Source organism: Mercenaria mercenaria, chromosome 10 (assembly GCF_021730395.1).
Source record: "Mercenaria mercenaria strain notata chromosome 10, MADL_Memer_1, whole genome shotgun sequence".
In the NCBI taxonomy this organism is placed as follows: domain Eukaryota; kingdom Metazoa; phylum Mollusca; class Bivalvia; order Venerida; family Veneridae; genus Mercenaria; species Mercenaria mercenaria.
The window spans coordinates 9,910,539-9,933,554 of record NC_069370.1 but is presented as its reverse complement, the minus strand read 5'-3'; the positions used below and the strand labels follow the sequence as shown (position 1 = coordinate 9,933,554).

The window sequence follows — 23,016 nt, the reverse complement described above, 5'->3', positions numbered from 1 at the left end:
CTACATTGTTGACATTATACCCAGCCTTCGGCAATATTGACAACGAAATTTTTGGCTGAATGTGATCTAAGTTTTTTAGCTTTTTGAAAGTTTTCTGAAAAATTTTGTGGCAAGTGACATTTCCCAATCGAAATTTAAATGATCTTTTAAATTTTGTTCATTCATAAGTGACTAACTGCAGCCTGTATTGTTTCCGGGAATCACGCATAACTTTCATTTTCAGATAAAATTTTTTGGTTAATCCGTCAATAAAATAACCTATTAACTGTTTCTGAACAATTGCTAAATTAACAGTATGATTTTGACCTGATTTGATTTTCATAGGCATCTTTTGCCAGAGTTAATAATCTTTCAGCATACACCCTTTACATTTTCACCAGGTTTTTGTTTTATACTTTGCAAAAGAAATAAAAGCATGCTGTGAGTCGTGTATCTCAGAAAATCTAGTAAATAAAGCATGTTTTAAAAGCCCAAGTACAATCTTGATTTTTTGTTCATAAACCTATGTATAAAATCTGACATGGCCCTGTTGCAGTTGATAGCAAATTAATTTCTTTCTATCATCATTTAAAACATTTAAAATAGAATATTTTTTCTATTGATTTTACCACGACTTAAAATCTTCAGATTTACCATCAAATTTTGAAATCATATGTTGTACGCTCTGAGTTTCCTATTGCGGTGGAAACATTTTTAATTGAATAGCCAAATCTTGAAATATTTGCTGAATAGAAACGTTGTCTGCCATTTTAAATAAATTATTTAACAAGCAAAAAGAAAGACAGTTTTTAACCTTTGTTTTTCTCGGCGTGATCATCTAGTGGTATTGCGTACTTATCGTAGTGCCCTGACAAAATTCCAAAGGTCCATCCTGGTCACGGCACCAGAAACGCGCGTTGTAACGTAGCGTGGCCATTTAATACAACAAACATAAAACCCTTTTTAAACCCGTTTTATTTAGCTAGCAACAGTCTTCAATATTTAAACATAACATTTTACTAGATATTTAAAGTAAGGTGACCTTATCAATCTAGATCTATAACCCATCTTTTTCTTATCTCTAAATCTCACTCTCTCTCTCGACCGTAGATTTAAATTTTATTTCAGATATATATTTAATTAAGCAGTCTAGCGCTATGTAAAATTACACAATACGTCGTGCATTTTTCCTTAACATATCTAACTTTGATCCCGGAAGTAAATGAATAAACGACTAAGTATACCTGTTTAACCCTTGGGCTACAGTTTGTGACAGGTTTGGGCAATTCAGCTTTTCAATTAGATCAAGTATTATAGTTTATCATCTTTCTACGTTGCATATTAAACAATGATTTATAGAATATAACATATTCCCAACTTTCAAAACCCGTTACATTACACTTGCTTTGCTGTATTAATTACTGTTGAATTTACATAGGTAATTGCATTATGAGCTATATATGAACATCTTTGGAGGTAATACTACATTTATTTTTTCAAATATATATATAATATTATAATATTCTCAGTTTAACATAGGTATTGTCAAATCATGTCATTAACTTAGAAATAAAAGCGCATAACACAATAAGCCGGAAAAGATATGCGGTAACATAAATATATAATACTGTCTTGTGAACGTTAAAAGATATTTAATTGGTAATTGAGAATTAGTCAACATAATCTTTCACTAATAAGTTATAATGACAAAAGCATTTTTGTTAAATTTGTGAAAAAAATTTAAACCTTTGTGTGTATGTACTAGAGTTTTTATACAGGTAAACTGGGGAACTGCAGTAAATGGCCCAAAGATACACACCCTTTGTAAAATTCTGATTTTTTGTGATTGTGGTATGACCACGACCGGCGTACCGGGGGAATAAATTTCTATCGCTCAGAATCAGCTCAATTTCGAGATATTTACTAATTTGAAGGTCAGGAATAACTGGTATTGTTAAAATGAACGGGGGAAATTCCCGGTTCGAGGCGTATCCCCAAATACGTTTGGTGTGTATTCATACGAATTACCCAGTGGCACGTACAAACTCACTCTCTTTCCCCTCACACACACACACTCACACACACAAACACACACACACACACACACACACACACACACACACACACACACACACACACTACAGAATGTATGGTCTTTTTTTGGGTCTTTTATGTTGGATTTACCCCGCTTCTTTTAATTTTATTCTTGATAGTAGTATCCATACCCCCCCCCACCCCCACCCCCGCGTCCTATACCTGTATTTTAATTCTATTCTTTATAGTAGTATTCATACCCCCCCCCCGCGTCCTATACCTGTATTTTAATTCTATTCTTTATAGTAGTATCCATACCCCCCCCCCGCCCCCGTGTCCTATACCTGTATTTTAATTTTATTCTTGATAGTAGTATCCATACCCCCCGACCCCCACCCCCGCGTCCTATATCTGTATTTTAATTTTATTCTTGATAGTAGTATCCATACCCCCCCCCTCCCCGCGTCCTATACCTGTATTTTAATTCTATTCTTTATAGTAGTATCCATACCCCCACCCGCCCCCGCGTCCTATACCTGTATTTTAATTTTATTCTTGATAGTAGTATCCATACCCCCCCCCGCGTCCTATACCTGTATTTTAATTTTATTCTTGATAGTAGTATCCATACCCTCCCCCCCCCTCGCGTCCTATACCTGTATTTTAATTTTATTCTTGATAGTAGTATCCATACCCGCCGCCCCCCCCCCCACCCCCGCGTCCTATACCTGTATTTTAATTTTATTCTTGATAGTAGTATCCATACCCCCCCCCCGCGTCCTATACCTGTATTTTAATTTTATTCTTGATAGTAGTATCCATACCCCCCCCCCTCGCGTCCTATACCTGTATTTTAATTTTATTCTTGATAGTAGTATCCATACCCCCACCCCCGTCGCGTCCTATACCTGTATTTTAATTTTATTCTTGATAGTAGTATCCATACCCTCCCCCACCCCCCTCGCGTCCTATACCTGTATTTTAATTTTATTCTTGATAGTTGTATCCATACCCCCCCCCCCTCGCGTCCTAAACCTTTATTTTAATTTTATTCTTGATAGTAGTATCCATACCCTCCCCCACCCCCCCCCCCTCGCGTCCTATACCTGTATTTTAATTTTATTCTTGATAGTTGTATCCATACCCCCCCCCCCCCCCCTCGCGTCCTAAACCTTTATTTTAATTTTATTCTTGATAGTAGTATCCATACCTCCCCCCTCTCGCGTCCTATACCTGTATTTTAATTTTATTCTTGATAGTATTATCCATACCCCCCCCCCCCCCCCCCCCGCGTCCTATACCTGTATGTTGAAAGTGTTTTTATTTGCGTCAGATGTTTTCTTCAATAAATAAATGTATTGCAAAATATTTAATGCAGTTTAATAAAACGATTGTTCTAGACACTCATAGTATATAGACCCCCTGATTCTAAGCAGTCATGGATAGATTTATATGACAGTCAGTTTAGTAAATTAGAGTATCAACATTATGAAATACATGTTCTGGGTGATTTCAATATAAATTATTTCCCAACTGCAAAAAATGATAAATTCAAAAACAAACGATGGGAGATATTCCTTGCAAAATATGGTCTTTCACGATTAATTGAAACACCTACAAGAATACATAAAACGGGTACTTCTATTATAGATCACATTTATACCACAAGAAGCGATCTCATATCTGATATCGCTGTATATGACTACGCTATAAGCGATCATTTACCTGTCTCTATTACAAGATCTACAAAAAAGAAGATAATGAAAAATAGTATAAATAGTCATGAAACTATAGTTTACAGGTGTTTCAAAAACTTTAATGTACACCTTTTTAGAACTGACTTAGCAAATTCACATTTAAATGGTATCGAAACTGTATCTAACCCAAATCTGGCGCTAGATGTGTTTTATAATATCATCAACAGTGTTCTAGCTAAACATACAAAGGTTAAACAGAAAAGAATTAAACAGGTTTGTCAACCAGCTTGGTTTACAGAAGATATTCGGCAAGCAATTTATCTCCGAGACTACTATTATAAGCATAAAGACTTTGAAAATTTCAAGAAAACTAGAAATAAGTTATCTTCTATGATACGGAAAAGTAAGAAATCTTTTTATAACAACGCTGTAAAAGATAATAAATCCCCTAAACATCTGTGGAAAAATCTAAAGAATATTACCAATAATGACAAAGAAAACCAACAACTAAATATTCCTAATAAACTCACAATTGACGATAATGTCGTAACTGATGAGTTGGAAATATTAAATGCCCTTAACTACCATTTTGTAAATGTATCCCATATAATTACAAAAATACCTTTAGTTGATACAAATTTCACAAAACTTCAAAAATACTTAGATGCGAAACTGCGCCATATACAGTTTAATATTGAATACATAACTCCATTAGATGTAAAAAATAACATTAGCAAACTTGACTTATCAAAATCTACTGGTCTTGACGGTATCGGACCAAGATTATTGAGATATTGTGGAGATCATATTACTTCTGCAATTGCACCTATTATAAATAATAGTATATACAATGGTACTTTTCCTGATAAATTAAAAAAATCAAGGGTTATTCCTAAATTTAAGTCAGGTAACAAACAAGACCCAGGAAACTATAGACCTATTTCCGTACTTAATACAATATCTAAACCATTTGAACGTCACATTTCTACACAATTACAGGACTTCTTCAAACGAACAGATATAATACACAAAAATCAATCAGGATTCAGACCTAACCACTCCTGTCAGACTGCTTTAACATATCTAATAGAAACGTGGCTAAAAGACATTGACAATGGGGAGTATGTAGGTGCTATCTTTCTTGACTCTAGGAAAGCTTTTGATATGGTGGATCATGAAATACTGATTTATAAATTGAAACTTTACCATTTTACAGACAGAACATTGGATATATTTAAATCTTATTTAGCTAATCGAACACAGACTCTAGAAGTAAAGAAGCTGCATTCAAAAAGAATGACAGTACAATCCGGTGTCCCGCAAGGATCCATACTAGGACCCCTTCTTTTCCTGATATGTATCAATGACATGGCGTTAATTTCAAATACTACCAACATTGATCTATATGCTGATGACTCCACCCTACATAAATCCGCCGACAGTATTACAAAAATTCAGTCTGAACTTCAGTATAGCCTAAATAGTGTCCATAATTGGTGTAAAATAAATAACATGTCACTTCATCCTTCAAAAACAAAATGTATGGTATTGAGCACTAGAGTCAAAATAAAACATACTAAAAAACTTGAGTTAATTTTAGACGGTTCGGTCATTGAAAACGTGAAGTGTCAGAAAGTTCTAGGTGTATATATCGATGAAACACTGTCTTGGCAATCCCACGTTAGTACCGTGGCCAATAAACTAAACTCAAAAATTGCTCTACTTAGAAGAATTGCATTTTTCTTAACAGATGAGATGAAACTATTGTATTACAATGCATATATTATGTCAACCATGGAGTATTGTTGCAATGTCTGGGGACTTTGTCACAAATCGGATACTGATAAAATTACATCTTTGCAGAGACGCGCTATAAAAATAATTACAAAATCAAAGTGTAGCAACTTTGATGAAGTATTAAAAAATTCTAAACTTCTATCTTTTGAGAACAGGTGCAAATAACATATTTCATTATTAGTGTACAAAAGTAAAACAGGAGATTGTCCTATATACATTTCAGATTTACTACATTTTGTTCATAATGATCATTACAGTCTGCGCTCAATCGAAAACATGGATCTTTCTATTGTTAAACCTAAAACGAACTACCTGAAACAAACATTTAGCTACAAAGCTGCACACATATGGAATTCACTTCCTTCTTACATTAAACTTCATAATAATAATATAACTGCTTTCAAGCATGATTTGAAGAATTTTCTCTTGTTACAATAGTTTTTAGCAATTAATTACTTGTAATTACAAGAATTTTGTTGAATTGATGTTACTGTTTTCGTTTCCAATAATAATAATATTCATATTGTCTTATTATTCAAATCTGTAACTATTTATTATCTTATGGGACAGACTTTCTTTTTTTGTATGTATCTTAATTGTCATGAATAATCTTTGTGACGCATGGTAATTCTTTTAAAACATAGTTATTGTTATATTACGTTTATTTAAGACTTCTTTAATTTGTGACGTGTTTGTCGAGAAAATGTAAGTAATTCTGATATGTGTATTCTTGTATAAATGTTAAATTATAAATTGACTGTATGATTGTGTGTATATGTGAATGTATATCAGTTGAAGGCCATACTGGAAATAAGTTGTAGAATATCTGTATTTGTACACTTAGTATGTCACCTTCAGAAAATAAAGTTATTATTATTATTATTATTATTATGCAACCTCGGGCAAAAATGAACGTTCTCAGATTTTGTTATATATCAGCAAAGTGCATGTCTAAAATTATGTGTGTTACAATGTTTACCATGCAGCAAAGATCAAAAGAAATATTGCTGCTATATGCGTAATAGTGGACACATGTCGAATAGATTTTAGAAATTTGAGAAGAAAATGTATGTACCAGTACATATAATTATACAATGTCATTATGCACATAAGTAGAACTGTTTCCAAATGAAGCTATGCTGCTTCGAAAATGGTTCAGCTGAAAACGTTGTTATCAGCTTAACCTCCTCTCCCTAATCCTGAAGGATTTTCGTTCAGGGGACTGTTGTGCAACATTTCAAAAGCTAGTAAAAGGGACGCTAAAAGAGTAACAAATGCAAATGGATGCTTTCGTAATTTGTCTAAGGCCTAACTATAGTAAAGGAGTAAAGGAACCAGCGTGGGAGCCATCTGGTCTAGTCAGGGTTTTGAACACTTATTTTTCTTTTGGCATGGCAACACAGATCTAAATTAAAGCTAGTTTCTGTTTAAATTTCATTGTGGACGTATTTTTGACATTTTGGTAGGACAAATGGGAGAGGAGGTTGTATTTGGTGAAGTAAAGCTCAATTTAAGTATAAGTAGCACTTACAGGTCACAGCAGTGTTATTTTGATGTGATTTTACAGTAAGCAAATGTGACCAGAGAAATATATCTTGGAAGATGCTTGAATCTACTTTCGTTTTATATCAGTTTTATCTTTACTTTTTAAAATGAGGTACGGGTTTGTTCTGTGTAATTGGTCTAGTTATGTTTGGTAGATTTTTTTAAAAATGTAAGATTTGTATAGAATATAAAGGGAAAATTATTTGCTGGTGTGTGACCTTTAAACTTAACACTAACAATTGATTGTCTATAGTCTTCTTATAGTATATACCCAATACATACAAATTGTTTATGCCTTAGGTGTGCACGTGTGCTTCGACGGTTTACTAATTAAAAGCAATGCAAGAGGAACCAGCGTTACCTTTTTGCCACCGTGATGTGGTGAAAATATTGTCAGTTCAAATAAGACTGGATAAAAAATAAGAATCATAGTATGAAATAGATTGGAAAAGGTCAATTATAAAGCTCAACTATCAAAATATGGTTAAAGAAATAAGACATCACACGTTTTCAACGCGTTTCGTATTAAAGTACTTCTTCAGGCAAACATACAATCAACTATCAATGAATGTGTTGAGAAAACCCCGGATTATTTCCGAAGTACGCATTTCGTTTACGAAGTCCGTTTAAGTTAGAAAGGTCTTCTAGCGCATATTAAATATTCTTTTTAAGGGATCTGTTTTTAGCATTCTTTTACAGATGCTTTATAAAACAGTTATGAAAAACGTGTTGCATTCTTACCTATTTAGAATATTTATTTCACACAGACATTTATTTAACTTACAACCTTTAGATGAGCGATTCTGTCTGAATATTATCAGCGGACAATAAATGATAAATTCTATCAACATTTCGGGAACCACTGTCGAAACCTTCACTAGTGGCACAGATCAGAATTAGCAATATAATGTCAGGCAGAAAAAAGGCTTATATATAAGTCGGCACCAACAAAATAATGGGTTTGAAAAATGCGTACACAGCTTGAATTTTACAAACAAGTTTTTAAAAAGGAATGAAATTACAAAATTCAAAATATTTTATAGCTCAATATAGTGAAAAATGCATTATACAGTTCTGGATAAAAACAAGGGAAGTATTTGAAATGTTGTAATACGGTGACGGTACGTATACTATAGCGTGCAAATGTCATTAACAGACAAGCGAAAAATCTTGAATTACTTTATATGTACAGTATGTTTTGATGGTAATACTTTTAAAAACGTCAAAATAATATAGTTGGTATGAAATAAGATCTGTAAAAAAGCAAAGAATGCAACCAAGAAGAATAAAAGCAGACGATATTTTTGGCGGGAGTCTATTTTTAGATGACGCATATTCATTTATTTAATCTCGATTCTACATTGTGACATGTTAGATTAAGGAGTTAAATGATTTAAACAATGCTAATGTTTCTTGTAGGCCTGTTATTACGTAGTTGTATATCACTAAAGATTGACTTAAAGATGCGTAAAACACATTGGCCAAGAGGCTATTTGTAATGAATATGCATGAGTCCAAAATGGCGGCGCCCTACTGGAATTCGGATGCCTTTGATGATATCCTTGTATCCATTACCTGCTCAGTCAAGTGTGACATGTTCATCATAAGTGTTCCTTCCCTTGAGAAGGAACAAACAAGGATACAAGACTCAATATAAGTAATAGTTATAGTATGTGTGACAGTATGTTACCAGGATATATCAGAGCTAGGGGTACATCGAGGGTATTTTTCTCTGCACATATCGTCGAGATGTACCCCTAGCTCTGATATATCCTCGTAACACACGAGCATTACATATTATAACTGTTTTATTGCATAGTTTTATCATTAGAATTTATACATTATTTTCATTTATTTGTTTATTATTATTTTTACACTTTTGATTCCCTTTCTGCGCCTCGCTGACTGAAACACGAAAACTTCTGTTTCAGAAAATGTGTTACCCAGATAAAAGTATCCAACAGATTTCTGCACTGGTTTTAAATCTTTGCATTTCATTGGCCAAACATATTGTAAAACTTATTGTTTTGTTTGTAAAAAAAAAGAAAGAAAAAGAAACATTTGAGAAAACTCAAGATTTCATATATTTCATGTATTTCTGAATTTGGCAATAACTATCGAGTCTTTGAAACAGTCTAGTTTACTTATTCTTTTACTTTAAAAATGTAGGTGTTTGTGATAATTCTTTCTCTGTGAACTGTAAATTGGAGCTAAAATCATCTTTTCTTTGAAAGGAAAAAAGTATACTCCCTTGATAGGACCTGGCCACGGTAAGAGAAAAAGTGTTGCGATATATATCGGAACAGTTTTACTGTGCTGATATATATCACAACAGTTTCTTTCTAATCATCGGAACCTCCATAGAGATTTCCGTGTTGATATATATCGTAACAGTTTTGTAAAATATCAGCACAGATTTTGTAGTAATAATGTGTGTTACATGTTTAACATACTGTAAAGATCAAAGGAAAATTGCCGCACTATGCGATAAATTATTGTCAGGCATAAATAAAAAAAACGACATTAAAACTCGAAACTTTCAGAGCGCAGATCTTCGCGGGGTCGTGAGTTCAATCCCCTGGCGGGCGCATGTATTCTCCGTGACGATTTGATAAAAGACATTGTGTCCGTAATTGTTCGTCCTCCACCTCCGATTTATGTGGAAAAGTTGGCAGACTGCCAGTTGTGGAGAACAGGGTTGTATACTGGTGTACAATCCAGGAACACTGGTGCGTACTGTTGAAAAACATCGTTAACCCGTCACAAGCAAACAAACAAATATTGACTAACACTTTAAAAAATAAACAGTTATGTAGGTTATATGACGATGAATCTGTGCCAATTGTTATTATATTATGATGATATGTATGATGTTTAATTAATTGAGAAGTAGATGAAATTCTCGCAAAGTTAAAACTCTGGAGCAAAGGCGTATACAGTAACACGAGCAATTTTGTGGAACTGAGGGGTGTTTCCAGTCAAATCTCCTCGTATATATCCCCCAGAAAACAAAACAAAAAAGATAGACATCGCCATCAAATCATTACCAGTTAATATAACTGCTGTCCCAAACTTTATGTACTGTGTTATTTCTGTGAAAATCAGTTTTTTAGGTCCAAAAGTTGGAGTAGTCAGTGGGGGCATTTTAAGGGGCGGGAATTTCCAACAGTTATTCTTGTTTTAGAAATATATTTTTGTAAGTCAGTAGAGATTGTAATTGGACAATGGTTCTTTTGTCATTATTTGCGGTGACATTGGTTTTTTTATTGATATCAACATAAGTGAATAAAACATCCGTTTAACATGCATACCTCTATTATGCGCTAGTTCTCTACCTTTCGTTTATATGGTAAATAGATGATTTATGAAAAAAGAACAATCTTTACAGTTTCCTGATTTTATTTCTTTGCATGTAAATCATGTAAATACAATCAGTCAATTACATAATGTAAAAATAATAGACATTTATACAGCAAACATACACTCAAACACATCATACATATATAAATATTGTATGCTTGATAATAGAAAAAAATATTGTACTTTCTGTCGTGCAAATATAGAAATCGTGTCAAGTTAATAATAGTATCAAATATTGGACTTTCCTATTTAAATATAGTAACAGTCCACAATTCGTTGCTTAACATATTTGTAACAAACATTTTTACAAGAAAACAAGATTTGACTGGTTAATCTTAATCAAAACATTTCTTGATTGGTTACCTACATATGCTGTTTTCCGCATACATTGTTTTAGGTTATATTCTCACTGGTAAACTGTCTGGGAACGTGAATATTAGTAAATGTTTATAAAATTCAGCAAACACTGAACACAAAATATATACCTGTGGGACCAGAAATCATCATGGTAAAAGGATGCTTGAAGATGGTTGGTTCAATATCCTGTGGCGCTCCCTGATGCGCTCCCTGTGTCGCTTCCTGAGGCGCTCCTTGCGGAGCTCCCGGCGCTCCCTGTAGCGTTCCCAAATGCGATCCCGGAGCTCCCTGTGGCGCTCCATGCGGCGCTCCCGGCGCTCCGTTTTGCGCTCACTGTGCTCCCAAATGCGCTCCCTGTACTCCCAAATGCGCTCCCTGCTCGTGTTTTCCTGTTTGTATTTGATCTTGAAGTATATCCGGATGCTTATTTCTTTTGTGTCTTAACATATTGTACCTTCTACAAAATGGTTGTCTACACTCTGAACAAACTATGCTTTCCATGTCGACTCTTCGGTGGCTAGTGAGCAAATGAATTTAATTTCAAAAACGTATGTATTTATATGTGTACAAAGGCGTCTCAAATCAGAATTAACCAAATATATTACACTCTGATTCCTTTAAAAGTGAGATAACTAAACATTTTCCCCATTACATTTTCAGACGTTAAACAGTAAGGATGTCGAAATACTCGTGTGAACAGTGCGGGGCCAGTTTCCCGAGACTAAGTGCGCTTCTTCAGCACAGGAGGACGGAAAATCATTGGCAAAAATTTATGTGTCCGAGCTGTAAGAAGACCTTTACCCGGAAAGACAATTTGGACAGACATATGAAAAAAAACATAGTGATGAGAATACGCATCACTGTCCAGAGTGCCTTCGTGTATTTACGAGGAAAGACGCTCTGGATGATCACTTTTGACAACATGGCAACCAAAGCGGCAGTGGAGCCAAGAGGGTTCAAGCTGATGAAGAGGATGCCAGTATCGGTCATAAAAGACAAAGGTTGACTCCAAAGGATAAAGCAACGGAGTTTTATAGTATGGAGAAAATAAATGAACGGAGAATAGAAAAGTTCAACACAACGGCATCCTACTACAATGTTAATATAAAAGATTTGGAAGTGAGAGATTTACCGAACATACTAAAAACGCTAAAGGTAATATTCCAATCTATTGTGACAAGAATAACAGAAAACATTCCAGCCACCGATCTAGTTCGACTTACTATGGACAATCCGGAATTGGACTATCCAATTGTTTTGCGATTCATGCCGAGATCTTCTTTGACAGTGGAAAGGATTTTTTTATGAATTAGAAAGAGTGTTACAGTCGTATGAACAGTTTGTCGTGGACGAAACGTTTGGCATAGAACTGGTACATGTTGTTGATGTGAGAGGATCAGGATACAGAATGAAACCATTAGTCGACATTACACTAATGTTGGAAAACAAGAAAAGCATTATTCAAATAAAAAATATAGATGACCTTTGTTGTGCAAGAGCTCTAGTCACAGCTATAGCTCGTGTTGACGACCATCCCCAATGGAACAGCATACGCCAAGGCCGTCAGATACAGCGAGAGTTAGCCGTTGCCCTTCATCGAAAAGCCGATGTACCACTGAGAAAGTGCGGTGTAGATGAAATAATGAAATTCCAGTCATGTCTGCTAAACTACCAGATCCATGTATTGTCGAAAGCTCATTTCAATGCCATCATCTATCAAGGTCCAGAAGGAGGTGTACCGATATACATTTACAACCACAATGATCATTACGACGTTATAACCTCAATGACAGGATATCTGAACAGAAGTTATTTTTGCAACAAATGCAAAAAAGGCTACCAAACCAAGGAACGCCATGCCTGTAACAACCCCTGTCATTTTTGCCGTAAGCTTCACACGGATGAATCTGAAGACTGGCAATACTGCGAATCCTGCAATTGTAAATTTCTTAACCAGACCTGTTTCGCTTTACACAAGAACTAGACAGAAAATGGAAAATCTACGTGTAAATTGTATTACAGATGTAAAGACTGTAATCAATTGATAAATCGTTCACATCACAAGAAGGCACATGTTTGTGGTGAATACTACTGTAGTACTTGCAAGGACTATGTCAATGGCAATCATTTATGCTTCATGCAACCAGTTGAAGAAGATAACACAGATGAAAATAAAACAAACCAAGAAAAAGAAACAAAATACATTTTCTTTGACTTTGAATGTACTCAGGACAAACGTCTTGAATGTACCGCTGGTTATCTTCCTGGTGTGAAAAGCGTGTGCGTGAATTGTAAAAAATCGTGGTGTGGATCAATGGAGCATAGACCGAATTTATGTGTAGCACACAAGGTTTGTAGTGGTTGCATGCAAAAGGAAGTCACAGCCTCTTCTACATGTTCAAGTTGTGGTCCCAATGAAAGGGTGTTCTCAGGTCCAGACACATTAGAGTCATTTTGTAAATGGTTATTTACGGATGAAAATAAGGGTGCGACGGTTCTTTGTCATAATTTCAAGGGTTATGATAGTTACCCGATCATGAAATTCTTGTATAACAACGCTATTCTGCCCGAGGTGATCACAACAGGATCGAAATACATGTCCATTGTAGTACCTCTTTTCAAAATCAGATTCATCGACTCTCTAAATTTCATTCCCATGGCCCTTGCTGATATGCCAAAAGCGTTTGGAGAAACAGAACTTGACAAAGGTCATTTTCCTCATTTATACAACACATTAGAAAATCAATCGTCGGAACTCAACCATTTACCCAGCATGAAGTATTATATCCCTGATAGTATGAAGAACGATGCACGCAATACTTTTATTCAATGATACAACGCAAACTTTCAAAAGCCTTTTTTGCTACAGACAGAACTGTTGCGTTACTGTCGATCTGATGTCGATGTGCTTCGGAAGTGTTGTCTTAAGTTTAGGACACTTTTCAAAGACCTCACCAAAACCCGAGATAATGATGGGATAGATCCTTTTGAAAAATGTATCACAATAGCTTCGGCTTGCAACCTAGTGTTCAGGATGCTTTTCCTCGACCATGAAACTATCGGCATCATCCCATCTCACGGTTACCGACCTGAGGCCAAAGAGTCCGTATTGGCTTATCAGTGGTTATCCTACCTTGCGTTTGAAAGAAACATTTATATTCAACATGGTCGGAATAAGGGGAAGAAACAGATAGGGCCATACAAAGTTGACGGGTACTATGAGACAGAAGACGGTCGGAAAGTTGTTCAGGGTGATTTCTGGCATGGATGTCCAAAATGCTTTTCCAAAAGCACGATCAATCCTGTGAATGGGTTATCCATGTCTGAATTATACATGAATACCCTTGAAAAACAGTTATATCTTGAATCAGAAGGTTATCACTACGAATGTATCTGGGAATGTGATTTCAAGAAGAAGTTGGAATCAAATCCAACAATGAAAGAGTATATTGATTCTTTGGAAATAGCTCTACCCTTAGAACCGAGAGATGCTTTCCATGGTGGACGCACTGAAGCATTCAAAATGTATGCAGAGTCCACAGAAGACAAGCGTATTCGATATTTCGATGTCACATCCCTATACCCCTACATTAATAAAACAGGAAAAATACTCCTTGGTCATCCACAGATTATCACTGAAAATATTGAGGATATAAACAATTATGAAGGTTTAATAAAATGTAAGATTCTACCACCAAAAAACTGTATATCCCCGTTTTACCAACAAAGTGCAACGGAAAACTTATGTTCAGTCTATGCCGTACTTGCAGTGAAACATATGACAATGACGTGTGCCAACACAGTGAGAATGATAGAGCCATAACAGGCACTTGGGTCACAGATGAAGTGAAAATGGCTTTATCCCAGGGCTATAGATTACTTAAAGTTTACGAAGTTTGGCATTTTGAGGAAATGGCCCAATATGATCCCAGCACCAAAACGGGTGGGCTTTTTAATATATATATTTATAGAATATGTGAATACGTTTCTAAAGGTGAAACAAGAAGCCAGTGGTTGGCCAGACTGGTGTAAAACAGGAACAGACAAGCAAATGTATATTCAAGAGCATTTTGAGAGGGAAGGTATTTTGCTAGAGTACGATAAGATTGAAGAAAATCCTGGTCTAAGACTGTTAGCCAGAATAATGCTGAACTCGTTCTGGGGGAAATTTGGCCAACGTTCAAACTTGACACAAACAAGCTTTATTGACGACCCGGTTCAGTTCACAGATATGATGAACTCTAATAAGAAAGAAATTAAAAATGTACGTTTCATAAACGAAGAAGCAGTCCAACTAGACTGGGCATATAATAACGATTTTATAGAAGCTTCCTGTAGGACCAATGTAGTTGTGGCCGCTTACACAACTGCTCAAGCCCGATTAAAACTATACAGTTATTTGCAACCATTATGTGACAGGGTTCTTTATTGTGATACCGATTCTGTTGTGTTCACCTCTGTCCAGGGTGAGTGGGATCCTCCTTTAGGTGACTTCCTTGGGGATTTGACGGATGAAGTCCCAAACAATCAAATAACTAAATTTGTGACGGAGGACCCAAGAACTACGCATTTTGTCTAGCGAGACCAAACAAAAAGGGCCAGTCTTCCATTTGTAAAGTCAGGGGGATTACACTAAATTTCAAAAATTCCCTAGATATCAATTTTGATACATTAAAAGAAATGGTTACGGGACAGAAGCAAAACAGCTGCCTTAAGGTGGTAGGTGAAAATAAGATAACCAGGAATACAGATACATGTAACATTATTACAAAGACTGAAACTAAAGATTATAGAATTATTTTCGACAAGACGGTAATTTCTGAAAATTTCAACTCCTTTCCATATGGTTATTGATAATGAAACATAAAAGCAAATATTGTAGGAAAAGATATATATTGTGTATGATGTGTTTGAGTAAAATGTATGCTTGCTGTATAAATGTCTATTTTACATTATGTAATTGACTGATTGTATTTACATGATTTACATACAAAAAAATAAAATCAGGAAACTGTAAAGATTGTTCTTTTTTCATAAATCATCTTTCACCATATTAACGAAAGGTAGAGAACTAGCGCACAATAGAGGTATGCATGATAAACGGATGTTTTGTTAACTTATGTTGATATCAATGAAAACCAATGTCACCGCAAATAATGACAAAAGAATTATTGTCCAATTACAATCTCTACTGACTTATAAATACATATTTCTAAAACAAGAATAGCTGTGGGAAATTCCCACCCCTTAATATAAACTCGCATTGCACAACAATAATAAGCGGACGGATCTCGATACGCTTGAATGATTCCGATTTTCCCTCAAAAATGTGGTCCAGACTCCCCCCACTGACTATTAGTTGGTGTGGGGTGGGCATATTCTCCAACATAACATATTGGTTAAAGTATCCGATCCGCAAATAGAAATACAGTCCTATGCCTGGTAACCCCATGTTATTTTGTGTTTATTTTGTTTCATTTGAAAGAGTTGTGTCTGCTGAACAAGAATTAGTAAATAAGATGACCTTGATAATATACAAGAATAACTACATTCATACCAATTTTTTTGACTGCGAAATGTTGACTGTATTTTTGTCATGTAATTTACATTTTCTTTTTCAGTTGACTATACACTTTTACATGATACCAGAGCAGCATAGGCGTCGGTTTGGGGGCAAGGGAATGACGTCACAGCAAGCAAGCGCGCCGGCCATCTCGGATGTAAAATAACTTATGTTATTTGTTTCAAAAATTATTATACGTTAATCGGCGTATTCTTAGTGTTACTGTTTATCAAAAACTATTTTGAATAGAAACGTACTATATCAATCTCTTAAATTCTGCTGAAATCAGCCGTAATTTTAACCAGTAATTAACCCCCCCCCCCACCCCCATAAATGACAGGACCGTCGCATGAAAAAGCGCGGTATTCAGTCAGCTATATTTTGAGATGCGTTAAAAATCAAATAAATTTATACACAGCGGCAATTAATAATTTGTCAATGCATATAGGTATTTTATTACATGTCATTAAATTGGAAACCTATCGCAAATATACAGTATTTTGAGAGCCATTACTGTAATTTTAGTCAATCTCAGTAGACTATTTCTGGTCTAGTAAATGGGCCGCGCAAGCATACTAATGACTGTTTTAAAAACCATAACGGGGTTTAGACATCTTTCATTTACAAGCTAATGACAAACCCAGAAACAAGGACTATTGATGTCAGAAATAATAATTGTCACGTTTTTTATGTATGTTTGATAAAAGAATAGTGATGATAATCGGACAGCATAATGATAATCGATTAATCGGATATAATCGGAAGGCCTTCCGAGCGATTAATCGGAAAATAATCGGACTTTGGCACTGAACCTTCTCTAACTTATTAACTCACTTGACTAACTATATTAGCATTTATTTAGCAGTAGTTATGCAATTTGTATGTGAAATTTTAGCCCTTGTATGCAGATATCATTGTGGCTAATTAAAAAGTGGAATATTTATATGATTTGCACTATTTAACGTATGTAGAACTATCAGGAGTCCCTGAGAAACTGACCATGCTGTCAGACCTATAACCCCTCAATAAAAATGCTATTTTGTCCCTAGTTGTACATTTTTATTATTGGTCAAAACTTCAATGCCCTACAATTTGTTATTTCTAATTTTCTATTTATATTGTTTCTTGTTTATAAAATTACACATCTACCAGCCAGTACAGCTGTATTTCAAAAATATTTAGAAGCACAATGCTGATATGAAATTATGAAGTAAATAAAAAACGAAGACAAATATCAAACAGGGAAACCATAATTACGAAAGTGGGTGGGGAACTATTATTTGCGGTCTTTGCGGCATAATCGGCAAACGACACTCCCCATTTTTTAAATCATCTTTCACTGCTGCAATTTTACATATCTTGTAGAATCCAAACTGCTTCCACACTGGCGGTATAGTCGTCCCTGGATGGGGAATATAGCTTTGATTGTTGAATTATTATTTTAATTGAATGCAGTATGCTTTGCCTCCGTTTTGAAGAGTGGAAAAGAAATGAACCTAATGAGGAAATACCACCAAAAAGATATGTAACTCCCGAATAGGCTTTAAACTGACCTAAGCGTCAAATAATCGATTATGCAAGTTCATAATCGATGTCGGCGACTTTGGCTCATTAAATGATCGACAATCGATTGTCGGCGACAATCGGAACATCACTATAAAAGAATCATGTTTAATAGATATATTTTAATCACAACAGGCAAAGGAGCGTTTGTCATTGAAATTACGAAGCTATATATAAATCTACCAAACGGTAGCTCATGATACAGATTTTAATTCAAACTGGTTCTATTTAACAAGTTTTAAATGTAGACATAAAATAAATTCTTAAAAAGAATGTAGCTGTATAGAACAAATGATTTTAGTACTTTTGATCCAGTACCTATAAGAAAGGGATAATAATTTGGCTTTTTACTTGAATTTCGCTGCTCATTTGACCGTTTTTTACGTATCCAAGAAATACCCTATTTTGACAAAAGCATTCTAAATTTATTACAAATAGCAACCATAAGGAAATGACTTACCTGTTTTACAGGTAGCCCAACATCTAAAGTTATCCTGTTACACATAATGCAGTACAGTATTTTCAACAATCTGTTACAATGTACCCAAAAATAAATATACCCTGTCAATACAGTCACTTTTGAAAATTTACACCAGGAAGTAACAATTCCTCGGAGCGTTTTTTTTTACAAGTATGAAGTAACTTATTTAGGCCGTACCGATATTTTTTACGGTTAATATGTTTAGGTCCTACAAATGTTACTTTTGGAGTAAATTAAATAAATAGTTAATACAATGGTGAATTCAGTATACTTCTGATATTTGTTCTTATATAAAAATATTTCTATTTTTAATTACACTTGTTCATGAAAAAAAAACCTAGCTAAAATTCAGTAAAATGCCAATAGTTTCATCAATTTGCGTTCAAATCACTTGAATTTTTCAGTGTGTCAGTTTTGTACCATTCCTGTCTGGAAAATAACAAACATTTTATCATTTGACAACTTAAGGCAAGAAAAGAGAATATGAGAAACCCTGAGAATACAAGAAACAGGGATATGTGACGGATCTTTACTTCTGCGGGCAAGTTTAGACTACCAGTAAAATATTAATAAACATCTGACATTTATTAGGAATTGGTCATTAGACCAGTGTCCAATTAGTAAGCCCTATTTTTAAACAATTATAAAGGTCAGTGCGTAAGTTTAATTTTCAACTTGACATTTTAATGGCGTGATTTTGTACAGTATAATACATAGTAAATTGTAATATATTTCAGTAAAGTACAATAATCAGCAAAAATTTGATTATCTAAGCATTTTTATAACTTAAAACAATTTATTTTATGCTTATTGGTGAAATACTGGAAAATAACAATGAGATATAAATTGATATCACTCACAGCGCCGAACTTCTTTTTTTCCTGATAAATTATCTCCCTTGAAATATATTCTTTAATTACCCCCCTTTGCTGCTTTTAAAATTACTTGATTATACTAATACTCAAGCCATACACGAGTCATGAACTGCTAGACAATCCTATATAGAACAGGCTAGCTATAATTAAATATGTTACCTTTGTCAGCTTGGTTGCTAGGCCTTGTCACTCATGTAGCTACAGATATGTGTCATTGTGTGTTTCCTCTACTTTTTTTCCATTGGTTCACTATCGTGTGGTAGATTTTACTGGCAACAGCACATTTAGTTGGTTGTTGTCTTAGTTAATTATCACAAGACATCAACTCAACCTTACGTAATATGCCAGCATTTTCGTCGAAGTACTTTCCCACTACAAGTACAACCCCAGCCATTTGCGTTCCAACTAGCATCCATTTTGTTATGCTATGCAGCTCCTAGATCAATATTTCCTAGCTATTTCTATTGAATCCATGATGATATTTAATTCTGCAGCTTTTTTTTCCAAGGACTTACGCATATTCCACAGTTGTTTTGAATTTTCGTGTTGTTCTTTTTAATCTGACCTTCTGCGTGTGTTTTGGTAAACAAAGCAAGCTTCCGGTTATTCAACGAACTGACGGATTGACCCGAAAAGTTTTAAATATGCTTCTACTTAACTACCGGCATTTGTCAACGTCTCTGTTAGCCGCGGACTGTGTATTTTTACACAAAATATTTAAATGCAGTTTTTGTTTTTAAAAACAAAATGGCGTCGTGTTGATTTAATGAACCTAATCACCAATATTCGATATTAATGTGCCTAAGCGTCCATGGTAATTTAGCGGATGTATCATATGTAACACGGTAGCTTAAATAAATCCGAATTTCGTCATGAAATATTGGATTTATATGAACATTTATGCACGTAATAAACAGAAAATTCGTTGATCTTCACAAACTAGCATAAAATAAAAAGAAAATTTGTTTGTTTGCAGTGAGATATCGCCTTCGTGAAAATATTCAATTGTCTCCCTTATCGGTGATGATAAATTTCGATATCTCACTGCAAACAAACAAATATCCTCTATATATCTATTTGAAACATGCTTAGAGAAATCAAAAGAACATGATTTTGTAAAGAAAGGAATACTTGTTCAGCAGACCCAAGGGCTACTTTTGCATATTTTTGTCAGTTTTAAGTTGGTACTTCTGCTATTTTATCGGGTTTCACATAATAGAATTTAATCAAACTCTGCACATACCTTTGGTTATGTCTATCTAATCTAAAACAAAAAGAAAATTGATAGGTCATCATATTAGATTTCGCTTAAATAAAATCACAACGAGGTGGGGTGTAGCGGGCATTTGTACAACGCAGATTGGTACGGAATACTCTTTCAGTGTTTGAGCAAATGACTTAGAAATATATATATATATAAAATTATCAAACGGCAGATTTCTTAATAAGCGGATTTTAAGGTGTTTCTGAAGCATTTTGATGGCATAGAACGATGAAAGTTTCCGCCTTTTTTTTTACATAACTTATAGTTTACGAATGTACGGTACGGGTACGGTACGGGATTAGAAACAGCTGTGACTCTATGCAGAGTTTGAGAGCTGGTATAAATAACAGACTCCAGTATATATCGGATTGAAGCAAACTGAACTAAAAGTACATTAAATGTATATATTTTGTAACCACTGTGATACTTACTCTAACCTTTAGTCAGTATATTATACATTTTGTACATTAAATGCATGCGAACATACAATAATTCGCGAATTTTTGTCGTACGCGACATTAGATAATTACTCCCGGGCATGCGCAGAAGACCGCACCAAATCTGCAGTGAGCTACATCGATTACAAATTGGCAAAGTGTTGGGGTAAATATCGACCCGTCCGGAAAAACTGTAGCGAGTGCCTTTAACTGGTGATCTAGTTTTTGAACCCTCATGACCCAGATTTAAACTTGAACTAGAGATAACCAAGACAAACATTCTGACCAAGTATCATATAGATTGAGTTAAAACCGTGGCCTCGAAAGTGTTCAAAAGCTTTTTCTTTGATTTGTTCTGGTGACCTAGTTTTTGACCCCACATGACCCAAATTCAAACTTGACCTAGATATCACCAAACATTCAGACTAAGATTCATAAAGATTGAGTCACAAATGTGGTCTCTAGAATCTTCACAACCTTTTCCTTTGATCTGGCCTAGTGACCTCGTTTTTGACCCCACATGGCCAAGATTTTAATTTGAAACTAGAGATCATCAAGACAAATATTCTGATTAAGTTTCATATAGATTAAGTTACAACTGTGGCCTCCAAAGTATTCTAAGCTTTTCCTTTGATTCGACCTGGTGACCTAGTTTTTGACCCCACATAACCAAAATTCAAATTTGACCTAGAAATTATTAGGGCATACATTCTGACCAAGTTTCATAAAAATTAAGTCAAAAATGTGCCTTCTAGTATGTTCAGAAAATTTTCCTTTAATTTGACCAGGTGACCTAGTTTTTGATCCTTTATAACCGAGATTTAAACTTGACCTAGAGGTCATCAAGACAAACATTTTGACAAATTCTCATGAGTTTCAAACTGAAATTGTGGTCTCTAGAGTGTTTTTCCTTTGATCTGTCCTAGTGACCTAGTTTTTAATCCCACATAACCCAAACTCGACCCGTCCGGAAAAACTGTAGCGAGTGCCTTTAACTGGGTGATCTAGTTTTTGAACCCACATGACCCAGATTTAAACTAAATCTAGAGATCATCAAGAAAAACATTCTGACCAAGTTTCATATAGATTGGGTCACAACTGCGGCCTCTAGACTGTTCACAAGCTTTTCTTTTGATTTGACAGGGTGACCTAGTTTTTGACCCCACATAACCCAGATACAAACTTAAACTAGAAATCATCAAGACAAGCATTTTGACCAAGTTTCATAAAGACTGAGTCACAACTGTGTCCTCTAGAGTGTTCACAAGCTTTTCCTATGATCTGGCCTACTGACCTAGTTTTTGATCCCACATGACCCAGTTTCGAACTTGACCTAAAAGACATCAAGACAAACATTCTGTTGGTCACTAGGTCCAAGATGAAGGTCACGCTTTAAGATCAAATGTCATATAGCTGATTTTTGTGTCCGCTCCATTGTGTCTAAATCGCGAGGTAGATAGTAAAACCTAACATTAGTTGCTTAACTCACCCACCCGGAGCGCATAACCAAAGTTGGTCACAAGGTCCAAGGTCAAGGCACACTTAGAGATTAAATGTCATATAGCTGAATATTGTGTCGGCTCCATTGTGTCTAAACCGTGAGGTAGATAGTAAAACCTAACACCAGTTGCTTATCTCATCCAGACGACATCTGCAGGGCAAAATCAAAGTAGGTCGCTAGTTCCCAGGTCAAGGTCAAATAGCTGAACTTTGTGCCTGTTCCATATCTTTTTAACCTGTAAGAATTTTTTTATAAAATCAGCAACAATGTATTTTTAGAGCCATAAGGGCGACATTCAGAGCACGTCACTAGATCCGTATTTAATCTTTTTTCATAACAGACGACATTTTTTTACGTATTCTGGGTATTCCATTTTGCAAGTTTTGCAAATAGCTTACGAAGGAGGTTCTAGAATTATAAAAATCTAATCAACCTATTTTTAGACGATTTGTCGACGTAAGACTCAGTGTATAGCGGATTGGATCCAAGTTATATTATTCAGATTAATTATACACAAATATAAAGAACCTAAAAAGGTGCTTTTTATCAATTAAAAAAGAGGA

The 23,016-nt window shown here is 35.0% G+C and overlaps 2 protein-coding genes across 4 annotated transcripts in view; one reads left to right on the top strand and one right to left on the bottom strand.

Moving 5' to 3' along the window:
• LOC123536775 (sodium-dependent phosphate transport protein 2B-like) overlaps positions 1-18,484 on the bottom strand; it is a 100,712-nt gene extending 82,228 nt beyond the window's left edge. For all 3 annotated transcript variants that reach the window (XM_053552257.1, XM_053552259.1, XM_053552258.1), the window contains exon 1: positions 18,356-18,484. The gene's annotated coding sequence lies outside the window, so the exon portion shown is untranslated. The remainder of the gene's footprint in view (positions 1-18,355) is intronic.
• Positions 1-23,016, top strand: part of LOC123559779 (uncharacterized) — a 309,468-nt gene that overhangs the window by 230,624 nt on the left and 55,828 nt on the right. The window lies entirely within an intron of this gene.